The sequence below is a fragment of the Dromaius novaehollandiae genome, chromosome 1, assembly GCF_036370855.1.
Source record: "Dromaius novaehollandiae isolate bDroNov1 chromosome 1, bDroNov1.hap1, whole genome shotgun sequence".
Classification (NCBI taxonomy): domain Eukaryota; kingdom Metazoa; phylum Chordata; class Aves; order Casuariiformes; family Dromaiidae; genus Dromaius; species Dromaius novaehollandiae.
Window position 1 is genome coordinate 151,561,732 of NC_088098.1, and position 19,226 is coordinate 151,580,957.

A 19,226-nucleotide genomic window follows, 5' to 3' on the forward strand; every position below is an offset into this window, starting at 1 on the left:
TGTTATTCAAATAATATGGATCAAGAAATGTGAAATAAGATACCTCAATGAACAGGATTTGTGTTCTTTCCCTTCTTGTCTCTCTCCCATGGTGCTAAAAGCAGACATGCTCTGCTGAGATTTCCCCAATACAGCTGCATCGTCAAATTTCTAAATATCAAAGCTTCCTCAGGCTAATGTCTAAGCCCTTCTTAGTGATCAAGAATGAAATTTATCTCAGTGCTTTAGTTAGGAAAGTTCTGCTAAACCGTTGCACAGAACTTTGCTGGAAGCTACCTGTCAGTTTGCTGCCCATTTTCCAGTAATTCAGACTAATGACGCTTCAACCCCCCCCCCCTTTTTTTTCCTTTTGCATCTGTCTAAAAGCAGCTTTCTGCTCCAGTTACTGGTTTAATAATGCAATGCTATCTACCAAGGCAAAATTCTCATCCAGTCTTACTAGATTCATCTCATGACTGTTTTCATAATCCTTATTTTGTTAGCTATTACAAAAAAATCCAGGCAACTGGTTGTAGTGTTCAAAATTTTATACTTCTCAATTGGAGTATTTGCTTAAGAACTACTATCCTGAACCCTGGGTCTACTTAGGAAAGTTTGGATTATGAAAATGCAGAAAGTAATCACAGACTGCCTGAAAGGCTGCTGTATATAAAATCAGAAAATCTTTTACATAGAATTTTAGTTTGGCTGAAATTTCAGTTACCAGATTGTGGAAGATTTCTCCCAGAGTTGCAACCTGTCTGTTTTATCCAGACAGTCTAAGAATTAAGTTTTTGTCTGATATGTGACTTGACATGTGACTCAGATGACAAATATTCACACGCCAGGCAGGGAAGTGCAGGTTATGGAAGGTGACTGAATCGGGGAGTAAGACTGGAATATGCTGGCATTGTTCTCGCTAGCAAGCTTCACTGGGGTTTCTTTTAGATTTAACTATACCATGTAGCTGTACCAGACCCCTTCCTGGCCTGGCACTCTGAGATACCAGCAGACAATGTTGGTTGGGTACCAGTGCTATTGGCTGCAACAGCCAGGAAGGGGTTGCAGCTAAGCTCCTGGACAAATGGGCTTCAGGCAGCCTGTCAACATGTTTTCCCTACCCATACAGTTGTACATAAGGGCCTAAGGAAAAGGGTTGTGTTTCCTCAGCATCCCCTTCTTTGTGACATTTAAAGTGTAAGGATCAGTGCCCTAATCAGAATCAGGTGTAATACAACAGGAGGAAGAAGAGTCATATGATGCCCCAGGTGTGGAGGCCACACTGGAGGAGTGACTCTACTCATGCAGAGGTATGAAACTATGAGGGCAACCATTTGGCACATGCTTCAGCCTCTAAATACTCAGAGTTGTGTGCAGCGGAGACCAGACACAAATGTTCATGAAGATTAGTGCTTGTGGACAGAAAGGGACATCTGTACTACATCCTGTAGTGACAGAAGTCTGAATTAGCAAGACAATAAAACGCAACCAAGCTGCTGCAGTCCCTTTTTCTTCCCATTGCTACAGAACTGATACCAGTGGCAGATTTTTCACTTCTCCTCTCAGCCTAAAAGCCTCCTGAGGACCAGATTCTCTTTCCTGAAACTGCTCTGGTTGGCTGCTCTGCACCTACCGCAGGGAAATGACTCAATTAAAAGTGACAAGACCTCTGGGCAGGGCAGAGGGCTAGGGATTTCAAAGTCCTTGCAAAACAAAATACTGAAGGTACTGAAATCAAGTAGCTTGTGAATAGGCATCTCTGTGGAGGTGTCTTCAACCTCCTGCAAATCAGGCAGAAGATTCACGACAGCTTCTTAAAGAATACTTGCAAGAGGCATCATGGCTCCCTATATATTCCTACAGCTCTTATCACAAAGCATTTGACTACTATCACCCTATAATTAAATAATGGTTGGAATCCAGTCTGCCTGATTGCACAGTCATTAGCTGCCACTGTGATTACATTGCCACATTTGGTGGCAAAACTTCTTAAGTCACCTCTTTTACTTGGGATAATGCTCTACCGGATGGCTGAAACAAACTCACAGTTCACCGCTACTAAAAGGAGAGCACCATCTCTTGAATTCAGATGCCCATTCCAGTGTCCTTCCTTGTTCTAAGTCAGACACTTGTTGGATGCATCGCTGAGTTCAACTCACTAAGCCAGCTAAGAAAACAATCCTCTTCTGTTGTTGGGTTCATTTTTGGCTAGCTCAGTGAGCTAAACTAGCTGAGTGAAGCAATATGAAGTCAGAGCCAAGACAACGTAAACAGTGAGAGCAGCTACCAGACGGGATGAGGGAAGACTCAGAGGGTGCCCGTGGTAGTGAGCCATCAGAGTGACTCAGTCTCATGTAACTTCATCCTCACTCTTGCCTTGTACCCTCCTATCCACTGTGCTTGCTGACTGTTCAATCAGTGATAGAGGATCAGAGAGCAGATCCAGGTGAAAAGTGAGAGGGGGGTGGAGGTAGGGTTGGATTTCTTTTTTCCCCCAGAGTACTTTCAGCTAAAGTCACTTTGCTAGTATGGATCACTGCATGTCTATATGAAGAGTTGTGCGGGCGGACACAACAGTGGGAAAAAGCAGGGCTACTGCTTAACTCATCACTGCTGTTAAAAGATGTTCATAGAATCTGAGCCTCAGGGACCAGACTTGAACCTAAATTTTAGTTACCTAGGACAGCAGAACTCTAAAAGTAAGTGATGTTTCCTGTGGAGTCAGTGAACATGAAAATAAAATAAATAAATAAATAAATAAATAAAGGCTTTTGGAGGCTTCCAGGTCTTTTCCTTTAGGTTTAGGTGCCTACAACAGGTGGATTGGGTTTTGCACAGTAAATAGCAAGTCACGTAGGTGCATTCTTTGAGGTCTGCATGATCACGTTACTTCCTAGTGGCTGCAGTAAACACAGCCGAAAATCTCAGCACTCCTGCATGACTGTGGATGTTTCACTGGTTGCCTTTAGAGCAGTGCTGACAGGTGAGCTGTGTGTGGGAGTATACAGGCTCTTACTGATTGTGTATCACAGCTGCTTAGCCATCATAGCTCCAGGTATGCCATGGTCACAAATGTATACCACCATTTGGCCAGACATCCTGAGATGTGATCCAAAGGGTATATCTATTTCCACAGAACCTCAGGATACATATCTTGCCTTAGCTGTCCTGGCACTAAAAATATATCATGAACCTCCAAAATACAGCTGTTACTCCATCACAAGTTTTTTTAAATGGATTGACTGCGATTTGCTTGGGTCATTTAGAAGGTTACTGAGATGTCTCATTGAAAAGCAGAACTTCGTCATGCAGATGCTACGCTTCTTGTCTGTCCCTGATTTGTTATAGACTCAGAGAAATTATTTTGATATTATTGATTTCAGTCATGTTTATTCTGTCTTGATTTCCATAACAATAGGTAAAGAACATTGGGACGGAAGCAAAACATAGTTTTAATGTTGCAGCCTTGAGAGTTTCTGAGCACGCTGGGCATTTACTTCGAACAACTTTCACAAGGCAGAGGTCTTCAGTAAATGTTCCTTCAGTAAATGTAGGTCTGCCTAGCTCTGCAGGTCATGCTCTCTCCCTCTGGCCCTTCTGCTAACCTTAGGTGTGTCATTCCTACACACATATACTGGATGCTCAGTTTCAGCTCTGCTGTACCAGAATATACTTGCTTCCAACACCTGCAAGAAATTAAAGAACACGAAAATACTCCATGAAGTCTGTTGCTCATCATACAGCCTACACAAAAGACTGAATTCTTTTTACATGAGAACACGAGTACATCTGCTTGCAATCATCTTTCTCCAGGCAGCCGGCCTGATTAAGCAGAAATGTGATTCTCCACACTTTGCCCATAGAATGCTTAGTAGACATTTGCAGCAGAGGGGCTGGGATTCATGAGAAATCGAATAAATGTGCCTTTCACATATTGCTTCACCACCAGTCTGGTGACTCCAGCATTTGGAATCTTGGTCGCTTCTTGCCCTACTTTCAGAAGTCAAGAAATGCTTAAATAAAGAGAAACTTGTTCTGTGACAGAAAAGGTCATTTCTTCTGGCCAGGCATTTGGAAAGGAGACAGGAAGCATATTATTTTAAAGGTAAACTGATAAAATATTTGTTTGCTGCAGGAATGGGAAGAATGTCAAAAACATGTCAGCATTCTTTAGATACTACCAGATGAAAAAATTACTGTGATGTCTTACTCCTGCCCTGAGAACAACTGCGGGATGTTGTAAAGAAATGTATTAGCCTTCAATTATCTGTAGGCTCATGCAGGGTATCTTCCTTGCTGTAAGAATGCTCTTTGTCAGTATGTGCACGCATGTCCATGCATGTGTTTGTGTGCATGTGTGTGTGAATGTGCATTCAGTACCTAAGAAAGTGGCTAAAAATACTAGAAGTAAAGGATAGTGAGTGGACACAGAGGAATATTAGCAGAGTTTCTTACCAGGTAATGCTATTGTTTATTTCTTAATATTGTATCCATTTCAGCTGACCACCAAGAATACAACTAAAAATCACTTACTTAAATGAAAGCTCAGTATTCTGTCCTATTGCAGTTTGTAGCAGTGATGCATTATGGTTAAAGTACTTTTATAGATTTGTCAGATTACCTTTAAAAGGTTGCCTTTCATGCTGCTGCACAAAAGGACTGAAAAAGTAATTTATAGGTGCAATTAAGAATAACATGTTTGGGGAATAAAGAGAGGATATTTTTAACAAAAGCAAGCTTGACTGAGTAGCTCAGCTTTAGCATGATTCCTGAAAGCAAGCTGAAGGCAGTGGATGCAGTATACTTTTTATCCTCAAATTTGATTGCTAATTAATGTGCTTGTAAAGGCTAAGCTCCCTCCCAAGATTGTGTTTTACTTGTTCATAGTACAGATAACCTGGAGAGCAAGGTCTATAGGAGTACTTTGCCTGTGTAACAATACAATCATAACTGTACTGCAGAAATGCACACTACCCCTAGGGCACATGCATGTCAGAGCAGCTGCAGCACCTTTTTGTTCATGTTACTGCATTGCCAGGAAAGGCTTTTGCTGGAGTGATTAAAATGGACAGAAATCACAACTCACCACATCCCTGGCTAACATGGCTGTGCAGGAAAATGCTGCAATAGAAGTTTGGTCAGAAAGGTCAATGAAGCCCGCTTTGCATCTCATGTTTGGAGGTACACGGTTAAATCGGGCATGGACTTCTTTTAAACTCTTCAAACTGCACTCTTTTCAAGACTTCGGGTGAAATCCTGATCCTAGCTCAATGAAAAAGGAAAACTATCATGGCCATTGCTGTGATCAAGTTCTGTGCTTGGCCTGGGTGCCTAACAGAGAGGAGTTCTCTCGAATAAGTCTGGCTTTGAGCACTTTTAAAAATCTAACTGTTTTAGGGAAGACCTTAAAACACAGAGACAATGCTCATGTCTCCCATTTAGTTTTTTCCAAAGTGTGTTGAGTACAGTGTAAGAGCACTACCTGTCCCTTAATAAGTGCAGCACAATACCTAGCAGAGGACCAAAAGATTGGTGATTACTAGGGAAAGAACTGGAACACATGAACATTTCAGAGGCTATGGAGAATCTTTCAAATAAAATCTTATGGAGCCAGTTAGCAGATTCCAAATGTTTCTACAGATGGAGGGAGATGCTGTTTTCCTTTGGCAGTCTTGCTGGCTACAGTCACTGAGATTTATATGATCACCTATTTGAAGTTTTGACACTTTTGAAGAAATAAAAAGTTTTTTTGTAGCATTTTCTAATATGGGGATACAAACATACATACCAACAGATAAATGACCCGCCTTTATTGTCTTCTCATTTCACCACATCATGACTTCTTGACTGAAACGCAAATAAAATGTAGGAGTCTAAGCAGGAGAAAGCACATCCCTACAATATGTCAGAAAAGATTTGCATACAGGGCAGGTATAATGCAAAATCTCTATCCAACAGTCTTTTACTATGAATGTCCATTTTGTTCAGCATTTGCTCAGAATTCCAGTTAGACTTTTGTATTTGAATTCTCTCCAGTCACTGGAGACAATAGTGGACAGGAACTATTCTTAAAAAAACATTTTCGAACAAGGGAGTTTATTCATGTGCATTCACATAAACACATATATATGCAGAATGTTAAGCTGACAGTAAATGACCTATCCTAGTGCCTGAAGATTCAAAGGGAAACATCTTTCATTAAAAAAACAATAGGAAAGAACATTTATTTTGCAGAGGATGAAATACAGAAATGCTCTCATGCTGTGTTTGGCATGACTTACTACAGACAAGACTTAATGATGTACAGAAGGGCTGTCTGAAAGAAACTGTGCGGGGTCTGATATTTTCTGGGGCTTCTCTCTGCTGGCCTTTCCTAAATGTTCTTTTGGATGTTGCAACACACTGACATTCTGTAATAAATCCATTCTGGTCTTATTTAGAGACCTCATACTCAACACCTTTTTGTAATATGGCTTCATTCCCTGTGAATGCTAATGCAGATCATCTTGACCGACCTCTTCCTAATGATGATATACAGAGGTGCAAATCTCATCTATGATATACACAGATAGGATTCCTTTAGCTGTGTCAATAGCCTTTGGAAGTATTGATCACGAAGTGTGATTACTGAGGAAAGATGCTGAAGCCCGTACAATCAACAGAGCATGGGTCAAACCTGGATTTTCAGTTATGGAAAGAATAAGCCCTTATGTTAGTACCTGTCTATGGCAGTCAGCCAGTCTTATGGTTGGATCTCAATGTAGCAATGGGAAAATGCACATTCTTCTTTTTTAAGTCTGTGCTTTCTAGAGAATATTTTTACCCCTTGCCGTGCAGCTTTCTTCCTCAGCAGGTGGCATAAGCACAAGTGTTTTACTTCTGGGAGTAAATGTAACTTGTCCTCATCATCAAGACCATACACAGTTCTGCATCACTCTTACCCCTTGGTCTTTCTGATTTATGTCACCCCTCTTTGCTTGCTTTGATGCTTTCCTACATATCCTCTCCTTTCTGTAGCACTGTAACTATAATCAGCCATTGTCAGATACCCTCGTAAGCCACTATGTGCAATCAATAGGCAAATATCAACTCGCTGATGCTTAAGTTGAAGGAAAGTTGGCTTTAGCTGACATTTTAGTATATATTTGGAACAGTTTCATAGATGATTTGTAAATGTAAACTCTGTGCTACTACCTGTCTTCTTCCTTTCACATCCTAGAGAGGTGTGAGAGATTTTAAGCCTAGAAGAGATCACCCTGCTCTGACCACCTGCATAATTCAGACTGTTAGACATCCCTGTACTAACCCATGTTTCAAGATCAAGAAGAGAGCATGCAACTGAGACTTTTAATGAGAAAAAATCCCTCCCCTTAATTAAGAAAGATCGAGGTACTCCAACGCAATCCTTCTTAAGTTATTCCAGTGTTGTCCAAGAAAAATGTCTTGTACCTTCCATGTGCATGTTAACACTCATCTGGTATTTTTCCTCTGAAATTAAACTCTCAACCTATCATGCATCCAATCAGATTATAAGCACTCCAGAACAGACTGCTTTATCTGTGTAAACATCACCAGGGCACAGAATCCTAATATTAGCAAAAGAAATAGATATGTTTCGTAACTGTAATTGTCCTTGTCACAAACTAATCCTTGGATAATTTTGGATAATATATTCCTAAAGCTGTTCAGACAGCCTGGGAAGTGAAAAAGCATTTTCCAATATATTGCTAATAACATTCTCAGATCTTTGAATATCATTTCTGTTTTGTATCGTTTACTTACATATAAGAGTTTAGTTCTCTCTATGTGAAAGCTTATTTTTAAATGAAAATATATGCTGTTTAAATGGAAGCCAGAGATGAATATGTGAGAGAAAGCTCTGATGAAATAAGAGGAGATGGAATGTGTCCATAATGAAACCAACATGTAAGAATCCTGTCAGCCTTTGTTTTACTTTTTCTCTCTTTAGCCTTGTCTAGAGTTGTCTGTGCTCTTACAAGTAAATTAATCTGTGCCTTGGGCAGTAGGAACTTTCCAGGGCTAAAGGAGACTGATTGATTGCTTCGGATATTGAGAATGTAGGTTTGATGGGAATTGTGTAGCAATGGTGACAGCAGTGGAGATTTGAGTGTTTTTGCTTCTTTACTAAAATATATACCTTACAACACACACATGTTTTCAGCTAAATAGAAAAAGCCCTCTCTCTGCTTTGTATTTTTCTCCTTGCTCTCCAAGCCTTTCAGTATGGCTTATTTTAAGCACAAACTAAATTAATTAAGAAGTCACACAAGATTACTACTGTGGAAAAGCTTTTCTATAGGCATATTTAGTGGCTTGGTAATGATTCACTGATCTGGATACACTGCAGGGAGGAGAGTTGTTCTTTTTTTTTTTTTTTTTTTTTTTTTTGGTGTAGCAATATTTCTCATGAAAGGGCCAAGCCAGACCACATCATAAAAATTTCATATAAAATGATCAAGGATAAAATGCTGACTTCAGTAAAACCAAGAGCAAATGTTGCATATGAATCAACAGGACCAGGATTCTTGTCCAGATACCTAAAATTTGCTCAACAAGAGTTCCAGGTTAGGCCTCTGAGAAACGTGCTCCCACTTTGGGTGCTTCACACTTCAAAGTATGAACCCTCTGTGCTCCCCCAGTTTTCCATTCATTGAAAAAAGACATCAAGCACCCTATCTTATTGTCTCCAACTGACAAGTGCTTATCAACAGCAAAGTTATATTGCGTGTGATGTACTGTTACCATCTGGACATGAAAATCTATATTAATCAGCATGGAAAAATTTTGTTAAATGATCACCTTCAAGAAGATGTTCTTAACTTAGTTATTACTTGAGTGAAAATAATCATATACCACTTTGCAACCTCTCCTGCTCTATCATATTGTCATTGCTGTGCTTGTGCTATTTCTGTAAGGTACAAGAACTCCTCAAAGAGTTGGTCTTTATGTTACTTACTCCTACATAGTTAAACACTAGTCTGGACACAAAAGGAAGAGAAAAGATGAGTGTTGCCAAAGAGTAACTATACAAACAATTAGCCCACTCAGGGCCTCCCCAGCTATCAATAATACTCAGCCACTAAATATTAGACTTATAGCCATTGCATCTTCAATAATAATTACCAGGTGACAGTATCTTTCCATTGTGGCCCTAACGGAAAGACAGGATTTATATTCAGAGGAAGATACTGGGCAACAGAGACTGGTTATTGAAGGCAACTGAGAAAGGAAGTCACTATGCTTAGGAAAAGTACTATAGATCTGCAGTGTAGGATGTGCACTAAGAAGATATGTAACAGTATAAAGATTTTTTAAAAAAATAAAAAGCACTACCGTTTCATGGAAGAGGCAGTTTTCATTAAAAAAAAAGGAGGGGTAGACAAATGTTCATGGTGACAGACTTTGAGAGAGGAGGAGGAAGCAAAATACCTTTGTGCCGGTTCTGGTAGCAGTAAGCTATTAAATTGCTCACCCCACCTTCAGGAACTGCAGCCTCAGAATTCCCATTTTTGAAGCTGATTAGCTTTCTGGTGTCTGATAGCATATCGGATGGTAGCATATCTGATCTGGCCCCACATTGGGTAATCTAGCTCAAAATTGGGCTGTTTCACTCACCAGAGCATTTTTGACTGAGAGGCCACAGCATGCTGCAGAGAGCAGCGTATTAGCTCCTCTGTGCTACAGCCACCCCCAATGGCAATAGCTCCAGTGCTTAAGACCAATTATGCCAAAGCCTAGAGAAGCAAGTGGGAACTTTAGGGGCCTGCCTAAATGAACAAATGTGGGGAAGTTCCTCTGCTTGGGTGAATGAGAAGCAGCTTTAGCTGACAAGTTGTACAGGCCTATTTGCATGCATTCAGGACACAGCTAATGGGCCCTGCTGTGAGTCGGGTCAGGCCCTGTGCCCAGCCAGAGCACAGCAGAGTTGCCCTCTGCCACGCACAAAATGTAACCACACAAACCCAAAGAGCTGTGGATGAAATGCATGCATTTACATAGGAGCTACATTTCTGTACTATGGTATTTTGCAAGATCAGGGTATAGCAGCAGCAGACAGGAATTTAATATTCCTGAAAGAAATGGGATTCCATAGTGCTATTATGATTAAAATTAAATATGTGCATGAATATCTGCAGGACAGAAGGCTAAATGATCACAACAGGCAAAACTCTCCTGTCAAATTTCCATACTCTGCAGCCGGGCAGTATTGGACTGCCAGGTTAGTAAACACTCCATTTGAAGTCACTGGCATCCAAGCACAGCCTGGTGCAGTGGGATTTCATGCTAGAAGATTAAAGATGTCATGATCTCTTACTTAGCAGCAGTATGGAAAGTACTACAAAAAGTGCACTCTTCTGGAAACAAACTGAACTGTAAATCAGAAACATAATCCAACATCAAAGGAACAGAGGCCTAGATTTTTTCACAGAGGAGGCTTAGACAGGGCATTGGTGACACTAGAAAGCACAGATATATATATAAAGCCGAGCCAGGGAAAGTGGCAACAGAGCAAATCAAAAGAAGTAGAAGGTGGTATATGATAACATCAGAAAGACAAGTTATGTTTCTACTCTGATAACCTCAGAATCCCACTCAGAGCTGAGATGTGCCACCTGTTATTACGGCTCCCAAAGCCTCAGGTTCAAAACCGAGGCGAGAGAGAGCACCTGTTCTTAGCTGAGTATGACTGCTGTATTTTTACCATTTGGGCAGAAATTTTCCATGCCAGGGGCCTGCCTCAGGCAGAGTGGTGCTGCTACTTAAAACTTCAGCCCATGTTATTCCTCTATTTCCGAGAAGGCAGACGGGAAAAATGGTTTGTTTCATTCATGCTAAAAAATTCTGGCAGTCTTCAGGCAGTGTTCCAGTTTTGAAGCAGGGGCTTCGAATTAGGCAAGAGATGGCAGCGCTGTCAGGGAGCGTCCCCTTTTACTTCCCCATGAAAATGCCCCTACTTCGTACAATTTAAAATCTTCCTGGGGAAAATAAAATAAAATAAAATAAAGCCTATATTCAGTAAGCACCTGCTGTGTCACTGCAGGTAAAATTCCCTGAGGATTGTGTCCACACCGGTGATGTTGCAAGGTGGGACTTTCAGGGCTTGCCCTGCCATCTGGGCAGTTGTGCCTTGCTGCAGGCTGCTGGGGGTGACGGGACTGAGGCACAAGGAAGGCAGCTTTGCTTAGAGCTAAGAGGTCACTGCCACAAGCCCCTTGCTGCCCCAGCAAGCCATTGGTTCTGCTAATGAGCTTCCCTAGGCAGGCAGAAATCTACTTTGGAGCATGCCCAAATTTGCCCAATCTGGAATCTGATTCATAGCTAACGTGTCATGAAGATAGTGGTGGACACCACTGATCTGATCTGCAGGGACCATTTCTAGGCATCAGTAGAGCCTCAACCAAAACAGAAGGAGGAAGCGATCTGACTGGGGTGCTCAGGCAGGATAGGCTCAGCGGACTCAGATCACTTCTTTCTCTGAAGTCGGTTGTTCTTAACGGAGTGCTGAAACCCTGTGTCTCCTTTTGGTACTGGTCCACTTGGTGTAGAATAACTGAATATTGACTGCAGCCTACAGTCTGCTATTCCTTGAGGTGGGTGGATATAACAGCCTCCTCCAGCAAAAAAGCTAAAGTCTTGTTTCAACAGTTTCACCCTATTCCAACTTTTGGCCATGCTCTCCCACCTCTCTCTTACTTGGCCCCAGTTCTCGCAAACCGCCTATCTGAGCCATCACAGATCACTAGTACTGAAGAAAACGAACCCACCAAAAGCAAACCTGAATAGAGGTCTGCTTGTTTAGCACACTGAATTGGCTCCAAAAAATACCAGAGCCAGTGCTAGTTGGAGAGGGGAGGACCAGGTAGCAGGGGAGAAGAGAGGAGGAGCACAATTTCTCATTTTTGATGGTAGCAAGCCACCACATTGACTTAGCTGTTGTCCACAGGCCAGGGGATAAGGCAGCTGCCTAGGGAAGCATGAACTGGTTTCCAGCCATACTCCAATTTGCACCTGATTAATCATAACCTGCTTAACTGTGTGTTGGAAAGGTTGCCTTCTCTGGTTTCATACTTTAAAAAGGAACAGATATATATGCCTTGTTCTGGGAAGGGGGTTAGGGCCACATAATCCCAAGTGGAGAGTATATTCCTTCAGCCCTGGTGAAAGTGCCTGTGTCTGACAATGGCTGGGCTTGCGATAAACTCTTCTTACTGTTTCCTCTGGCCCAGCTTAGGCATGTTGAGGGAGGGAGAGAAAGTAAAGTTTAGGGATGCCTGTGTTTTACAGAGCATAAGGAAAGCAGCATTCAGCCTTGTGACGTTTATGTACTTGTGGACATCTAAATCACTCTCCTGTGCTCTCAGATACACAGGAGAGAAACAACAGCTACCTGGTACAAATTGAAAAGTGGAAGTGATTTGCAGAGGAGACCTGGGAGTCTGGAGGGGTTAAACTTGGAGCAGAAGGTGGTTGACAGGTAGGGTAGAGTGGGATAGGCAAGGAAAGGAAATCTGGATTGGAAACAGTGTAACTAAGATTGTGGGAGTAGAAGGAACATTGGGATTAGGGCCTTAGGGACAGGGAGCACGAGTTTAGAAAGTCAGGGCAATAGAGAGAAGATGAAGATCAGGAGGGGTAGGGCAGGGGAAAAAGCTGAGCAAGGGAAACAAGACTAAGAATGGGAGTGAAGAATGGGACAGAGCTGAGAAAGGGAGAGATAGGAAAGCTAGGACTGGTTAAGCAGGGATATTGAGATGGGAAACCAGGGGAGTAAAGACTTAAATTCTACATGAGAAAATGTGAGCTTTGGGGAAGACATTGAAGGAACAGGGACAGAGTCAGAGCACAAGGACTTATTTGGGGTAGAGAAGCAGGACAATGGCTTCATCAATGACACACCATGTTTTTGAGCCTATTACACTCATGGCTGTAGGCTGTAGTGTAGGCTGCACTGCTACCTACCTTCTATTCTCTTTAGAAAAGCCTCTAAAACCCTTGGCGCATGATTCCACATGAATGGAGCCAACCTAAGTTGGTACCACATGGTCCTGCCAGGCCCTGGTAACTGGTGCTGACATGAGGGTGCTGTGTCCCCAGACCAGTTTTCTGACGAAGCGCGAGGCAGGAAAGAAGAGTCTTGTGATGAGGTGGGCCATGGCCTGGGAAGAAGGGGGAACCACGGCACCTGGGATGGAGGAGCTGACAGTGCTGTGGATGAACATCAGCAACCCCTTCAGGGAAGGGTCTGATTACTGTGATTAGAGCCTGGTCACTGACAACAGAATATAGCACAATGTCAAATAGCTTTTCTTCGTATGAGTGCCACCTACTCCATGAATAAGTCCAGGATCTGGGGGAAAGAAAAGAAGGGTGTACAAACCATTAGGATAGTAATAATGTGTAGGAAGAGAGATGCTAAAACCAAATTGCTAAAACTAAGGCTTTCAGGCTTTGTATTACTAACCTTGGAGTATTTGCAGATTCTTTTTCTTTTAAACACAGTGTGCGTGCATTCTGGATGTGTGTAATAAAAGAAGGGAATGAATACAAGTCAAAAATAGCTCAGAAATAAGAGTTCAGAAAAAATGTTTTGAGCATGAAAAGAAGGGCCCTAAGAGACAGCAGTGAATGAAAGTATTTGAAAGAAATCATTCTGTGGTGAAAAGTCACATTTTAACAGTCCCTCTCAATCTCTTTTTCAGTAAGACCTGACTCACAGACTTGCTGTATTTCTTTCAGTTTATGTAAAAATACATTGGAGGCAGTGGAAGAGAAAAAGGAGGATTTCCTAGAGAATTTTATATCCCTCTATGGTATGTCATCTAATGAAAGGGAGCAGTTGTGGCCAGCTAACATTGCTGAATTAACCTGCTTCTCACTGTTCTTATTATAAGAACAAGAAAGTTAATTCTACAGTGAGGGCAGCAAACTACCATCAGCTAATAAATGGAGGAGAACATACAGACCAAAGGACACAATTCCGTATCTGACAGGCTCGGCCAGAAGCTGCTATAAGTATCAGCAGTAGCTGAGCACAGGAAAAAAAATGAAATACTGTATTTTAAGACATTTTCTATTGAAAATATAAACAGTAATGTTTTTTCATAATATGGATAAAGTAATGCTGCTAGCACCAAGCAGGTGCAGTGGATGAAACGCTGTTGTGCCTGTCAGTCATGAATCATGGACCAAGGTCAACAAAACTCTCAGTCAGTGACAAACAGAAATTTTCCCTAAAGCAAAGGTGTTTCACCTGGGATTTGGGGCTGGTTCCATCACTATCAGGAGCATTTCAGAGCAGTAGAAGAAATAGTATTAAACTCAAAATGCTTTGGAAATAACAGACTTAAATGTTCTTCCTTCTGTTTGGAAGAAGAACATGCCTCCTGCAGTTTTCTTGGAACAGATGACAGAAAACAATTTGGAGTGCCAAGTGCCTCTACCCTAAGGCTAGCTACCAGGGCAATATGGTTGGGATATTTTGTAAAAACCTTATTAACAGAAAATAACAATTGTCTGTGTGTTTGAACACCGTTCAGCACTGGCATGTTCTTGACCAGATGGGGTCATTAAAAACTTCAGGGTGCTTCTTTGCAAAATAAAAATATTATCATCTCCTGCAATTCCTGGCCAATTTCCAAATCATCTATGTATTTAAGTTTATGCTGATGCCGAACCTCACTATTTTATCATAAGTCTCATTATATTTTGTGCTTCTTTTCCTTAAAGATCCAGCTTCTGGAGTCCTGTGATTATATAAGCATCTCGTACACACTGTTTAATAACATGGTTGTGTTTAAAATCTTGAAATCATGAAGCCTAAGAAAGGAAGAAGGAAAGAACCTAAGATGAATTTTTTTTAACATGATTTTTGTGGTCTGAATTTCTGAGTATCTTAGAATGGCAATACTGATACTATCTCTTACATGTTAATGGATATAACACACTTCTCTCAACAGCTACTAAGATCAGAAGCAAAAGCAAAGGTATTTCTGCTATTCAGGAATCTCTCTTTGCTGAATTATTTTCTTAGTCAAAATGTACAATAATGATAAATTGATTCAGACACCTAAAAATTCAGTGGTGCTTTGGGGCAGAGATTTTTTCCTTGTTTAGCTCAAATCAACTGAACAGCCACACAGGTCAATGTCACCTTAGCTCATTTTAGAAGCTAGTGGGTTAAACAGGCTACACTAAGCATAAACTTCAAGATCGTACAGATAAAACAGAGTTGCCCAGGCAGTTGGCAAACATTTAGTGAGTGGCAGAAATTTAAAATATCAGATAGAATCTTATTTGCCTACCAAGAAAAAAAATTGTACACAAAGTCCTATACGCTCTGAATACAATGCAAACCGACAGTAGGTTCAGTGATCAGGATTCCTTGGGTTTACAGCTCCAGTGAGCTCCTTGCCTGGCTTCTGCCTCTTTCTCAAGGTCAGGCACAGAATGGCTTTCTGTTGGATTTCTCCCAAATTTCTGCCTCAGCACACAGGCTTGCATAACCATATTCCAGACCCATGCTGGGCAATCTGAGAAACGAGCCAGCTCCATCCTGTTATCCTGCCGTGGGCATCCCTTCTATTAGCTGTCTCTATTACATTAAGGGGCTTAACTGAGTTTTACGCTGTGTCTGAAAGAGGCCCTGCTCACCGGTCCTAATCCCGAAGTTGTCTGTGGAACAATTCTGCAGATGACATGAATTAACATCTTTCAACAAAATTTCAACAATAAGAGTTTAGCACTGTCAACAGCAGTGGCAAAAGACATTTAACCAAATGAAATTAGTCAGACTCTTTTGGCTTCTGTCTCAGCAACTCCGTATCTGCACTCCTCCTCTCTCCCTCTTTTTTTGAGAGTAGTACACAAAACTTCCCTTTCACTCTCCATCTGTAACCTGTTTGATAATGTTTTGCTGAACACTGATTTCCTTGATACTCTGTACAGATATGGAAGTCATTTTCTTGGGACCTTAGTCTAAACTATAAATTTGTCCAGTCAGCTCTTTTGACTAAGAGTATAACATAGCTACTGCAACAAATTCCCCTTGGTGAAGACTTGCTTAGCTGGTGTCATTTGGGATGCTATGCAGCAATGTCGACAGAAAACTCCCAACACTAGCATACCAGCAGACGCGCCACAGCAGAGACAAAACTGTAAGACAATCCTTTAAATCCTCTGTGCTGAAAAGAAGGATATTTTGAAGAGCGTAATGTCACTGTTAATGGAGACAATCCTGGAAAACCCTGCAGTATCTAAGTAGCACACACAGTGACAATGTTTTTAAATGGTAAATACCAAGAGGGGGTACCAAATGGTGAGTGATCGTGAATAAAAATGAATATTTATTTGAAAATATATACTAATAAAGATGCGATAGTTGCAAGCTAAGCAGAAAAATATTTCTTGCTGCAACAATAGGGTAACAATGTGTTAGTGCTTAAAACAAGCTGGAATAGAAATAAAGACCAAAGATTGCTCCTGGAAAAATACCAGTCATCTTTCAACAGTCTTTGAAAAGAAATGGTGTTATATTTTTAACAACTTTTTTAGTTTACACTGAAAACTCCTGTCCTCTGAACTGAGAAAGTGACCTCCTCTGGAAAGACACTGCACTCAGTTTAACCTTGAGCATTATATTCTTCTGTCAATCACTTCTTCCACCAACAGAGCAATGATTTTCTACAATAACCTTGCACGTGAGTCAATACATTCTCTGAGTTACACGCGATAGCATTTTATCGAGGCAGTTTCTTGAGCCATGGTGATATATTTGGTACTGACGAGCTTTTGTGCTTCATATTCCCTTGGCCCAGATGCTCCAAGCATCATCTTAAATTCTATAGAGAAGCAGCTCACATGCAAGACTTGTTTGGTTATAAACTAACCAAACAAAATATTAGTTTGCCATTATCAGTATAGCAGTGGATTGCAAATACTTAAGAGCTGCTTTCCTGTTTTTATAAATGACCTGTATTATGTACGTTTCATGTAGCCATATATATGCACTCTTTGCTTATGTCCCTTCTGGCTATATTCTGTAACTAGCTACCCAAAAAAACCTAAATGGTTTTAGGAAAGAGAGTATCAACGTTAAACTAATGAAAGAACCCATTGATTCTAAAGACTGGCTTTTGCTGAAACACACTGCATTACACATAAAGACTGCTGACACTTGAAACATTGAGCTATACAGAAAAGAACTTTCAAAAGCAGTGACAAAAAGACCAAACTAATTTTGGTTCTCAATTGTATGGGAATTCGTTGGGGGAAGGTGGGGGGAGCTGAAGGACCTGGAACAACTGCTTCCTATGTGAGTGCTTAAATCACAGGGATCTAGAAAGTGCTGCTTTCTCCCACCCTTCCTGCATTGAAACCATGGCTCCTGCAGAAAGCAATGGGCAGCTGGACTACAGTGATCACATTGTGTTTTCAAGCCCTTCTGCTGCCACTGTCATTACAACTGGGATAAGCAGGGAGGACTAAGCTTTAGCATGAGGCACAGGACCGAGCACCTGGAGGCAGAGGGAGACAGGAAAATGGCTTGGGTGCAGTTCCAAGTACTTTCTTCATAACAGGAAAGATTCATGGGGAACTCAGTAGTAGCCACCTGAAGCTGTGTTAAGTCAGTGATCAGGATTCCTGATCAGTTGGGAAACTGCCCACAGTGCAGCATGTCCTTGTTCTGCTTCTGCATTTTACAGTGAGTTATAAACCTAGGCCTACAGCCCTGTCCCATCCACACAATTAAGCCTTGCCTGAAATAACACAAAAGTGCTCCACATCATATAACAGGGGGTTGCCACACCATTGCATGGCTCTTCCCCCCCCCGCCCCACATATATAAAAATGTGTGAATATATACATGTGTATGGATATATAAGTGTGCATGTGTGTTTTTGTATACGTATTTATGTTTCAGCTACATCCAGTGTGGAAACAACCCTTGGATCAGGCAGCAGAGACCCCAGCGCTTACTGTTTTTCTCAAAACCAGGTCATACAGCTGAGCTCTTTCTTGCTTACTCTCTCCTTCTCTTAAAAAAAATCTTGCATTCCTTGCTGTACTGTAGCACAGTTTCATGGAGAGGCGAGAAGATTTCAGAGGCCTCCTGAGTGCTCCGGGTTTCTGCTGCAAGTAAAAGAGGTTTCTGTCCAAGATGGACTAGGATTTTGCTGGGCTTAATCTGGGTATTTCTGACATTTGCAGAGAAAGAATTTGGGAGAAACTTATTTCGCTGAGGGAAACTTAAAACTGAAATAGGAAAATACAGAGTAAGTTTGGGAACCGTTGTGGTTATGATCCCACTGAGCAGGGAATTAGTTTGTAATTTTGGATTTTGGCTCTGCAGTTTTTACTATATGCTAAACTCATTTATATGCAGAAAAATAAATGCAACTTTTTAGAGCAGATTGGTTAAAATGCTTTGCAGGCTTGTGTGGACTTGAGAGGAGACAGAGGAGGAAAAGAGGAAGGAGAGAAAGAAAAAAACCCTTAAGAACATTTGGTTAATTCTGATTAATTTTGGCACCAAGACAAGCTCTCGATTTTCATCCGGTATTACAGGCAACCAAGGAACTGGCTTAATATAGCGAGAAATGGTAAATGACATACTACAGCTCATTTTTTTTAAATTTCTTGTGTAACAAAAAGCTGTACGAACTACTGAAAGGTCTTTACTTATTATACTGGATTATGTGTAACAGCAAAAATAAATATTGCTAGGAATTTACAAACAGTGCAATACTAAACAAAAGGATGCATGTCCTGCACTACAGAAACATATTTAACTACACGTTCAAGTGCAAAAGATATAAAACCACCTAAGCCCGCAATTATAGTAGATAACAGCTGCTGTGTACAGCGCAGAGGAGAGACTATTACATACTGAAAGAATTGCCTTATCAGATAATTAAATGTGGTTTGAATGGAAAACCCGAAATACCGCTTGGCAAGGGACTGTGTGTTAAATGCTATGCTGAGAGTAACTTTGGTTGTGAGTTCCCTTCAAAAATCTTTTTGGCGGGAGGTGATCCGCGGCATACTGAGGCACCAAATACCTAGTCTGATGGCGGCATACATTCTCGTTTCCATTATTGCAGGTGATCTTGAGGTCAGACAGACAGACAGACGGACAGAGCCGGCGCCACGAGCCCGTGACGGGGCCGCCTCAGGCGCAGCGCGGGCGCCGGTTGGCGCTGGCGGTTACCCGACGCCGACGGGCAGCG

At 41.4% G+C, this 19,226-nt stretch overlaps 1 long non-coding RNA gene across 1 annotated transcript; it reads right to left on the reverse strand.

The window, feature by feature from the left end:
- Window positions 1-3,364: 3,364 nt before the first annotated feature.
- Window positions 3,365-19,214, reverse strand: LOC112984994 (uncharacterized). Its single transcript, XR_003259635.2, has 3 exons — window positions 19,059-19,214; window positions 5,768-5,826; window positions 3,365-3,665 (listed from the first exon to the last, which is right to left on the reverse strand). It is a non-coding gene; the product is annotated as an uncharacterized LOC112984994 (long non-coding RNA).
- Window positions 19,215-19,226: the final 12 nt, after the last annotated feature.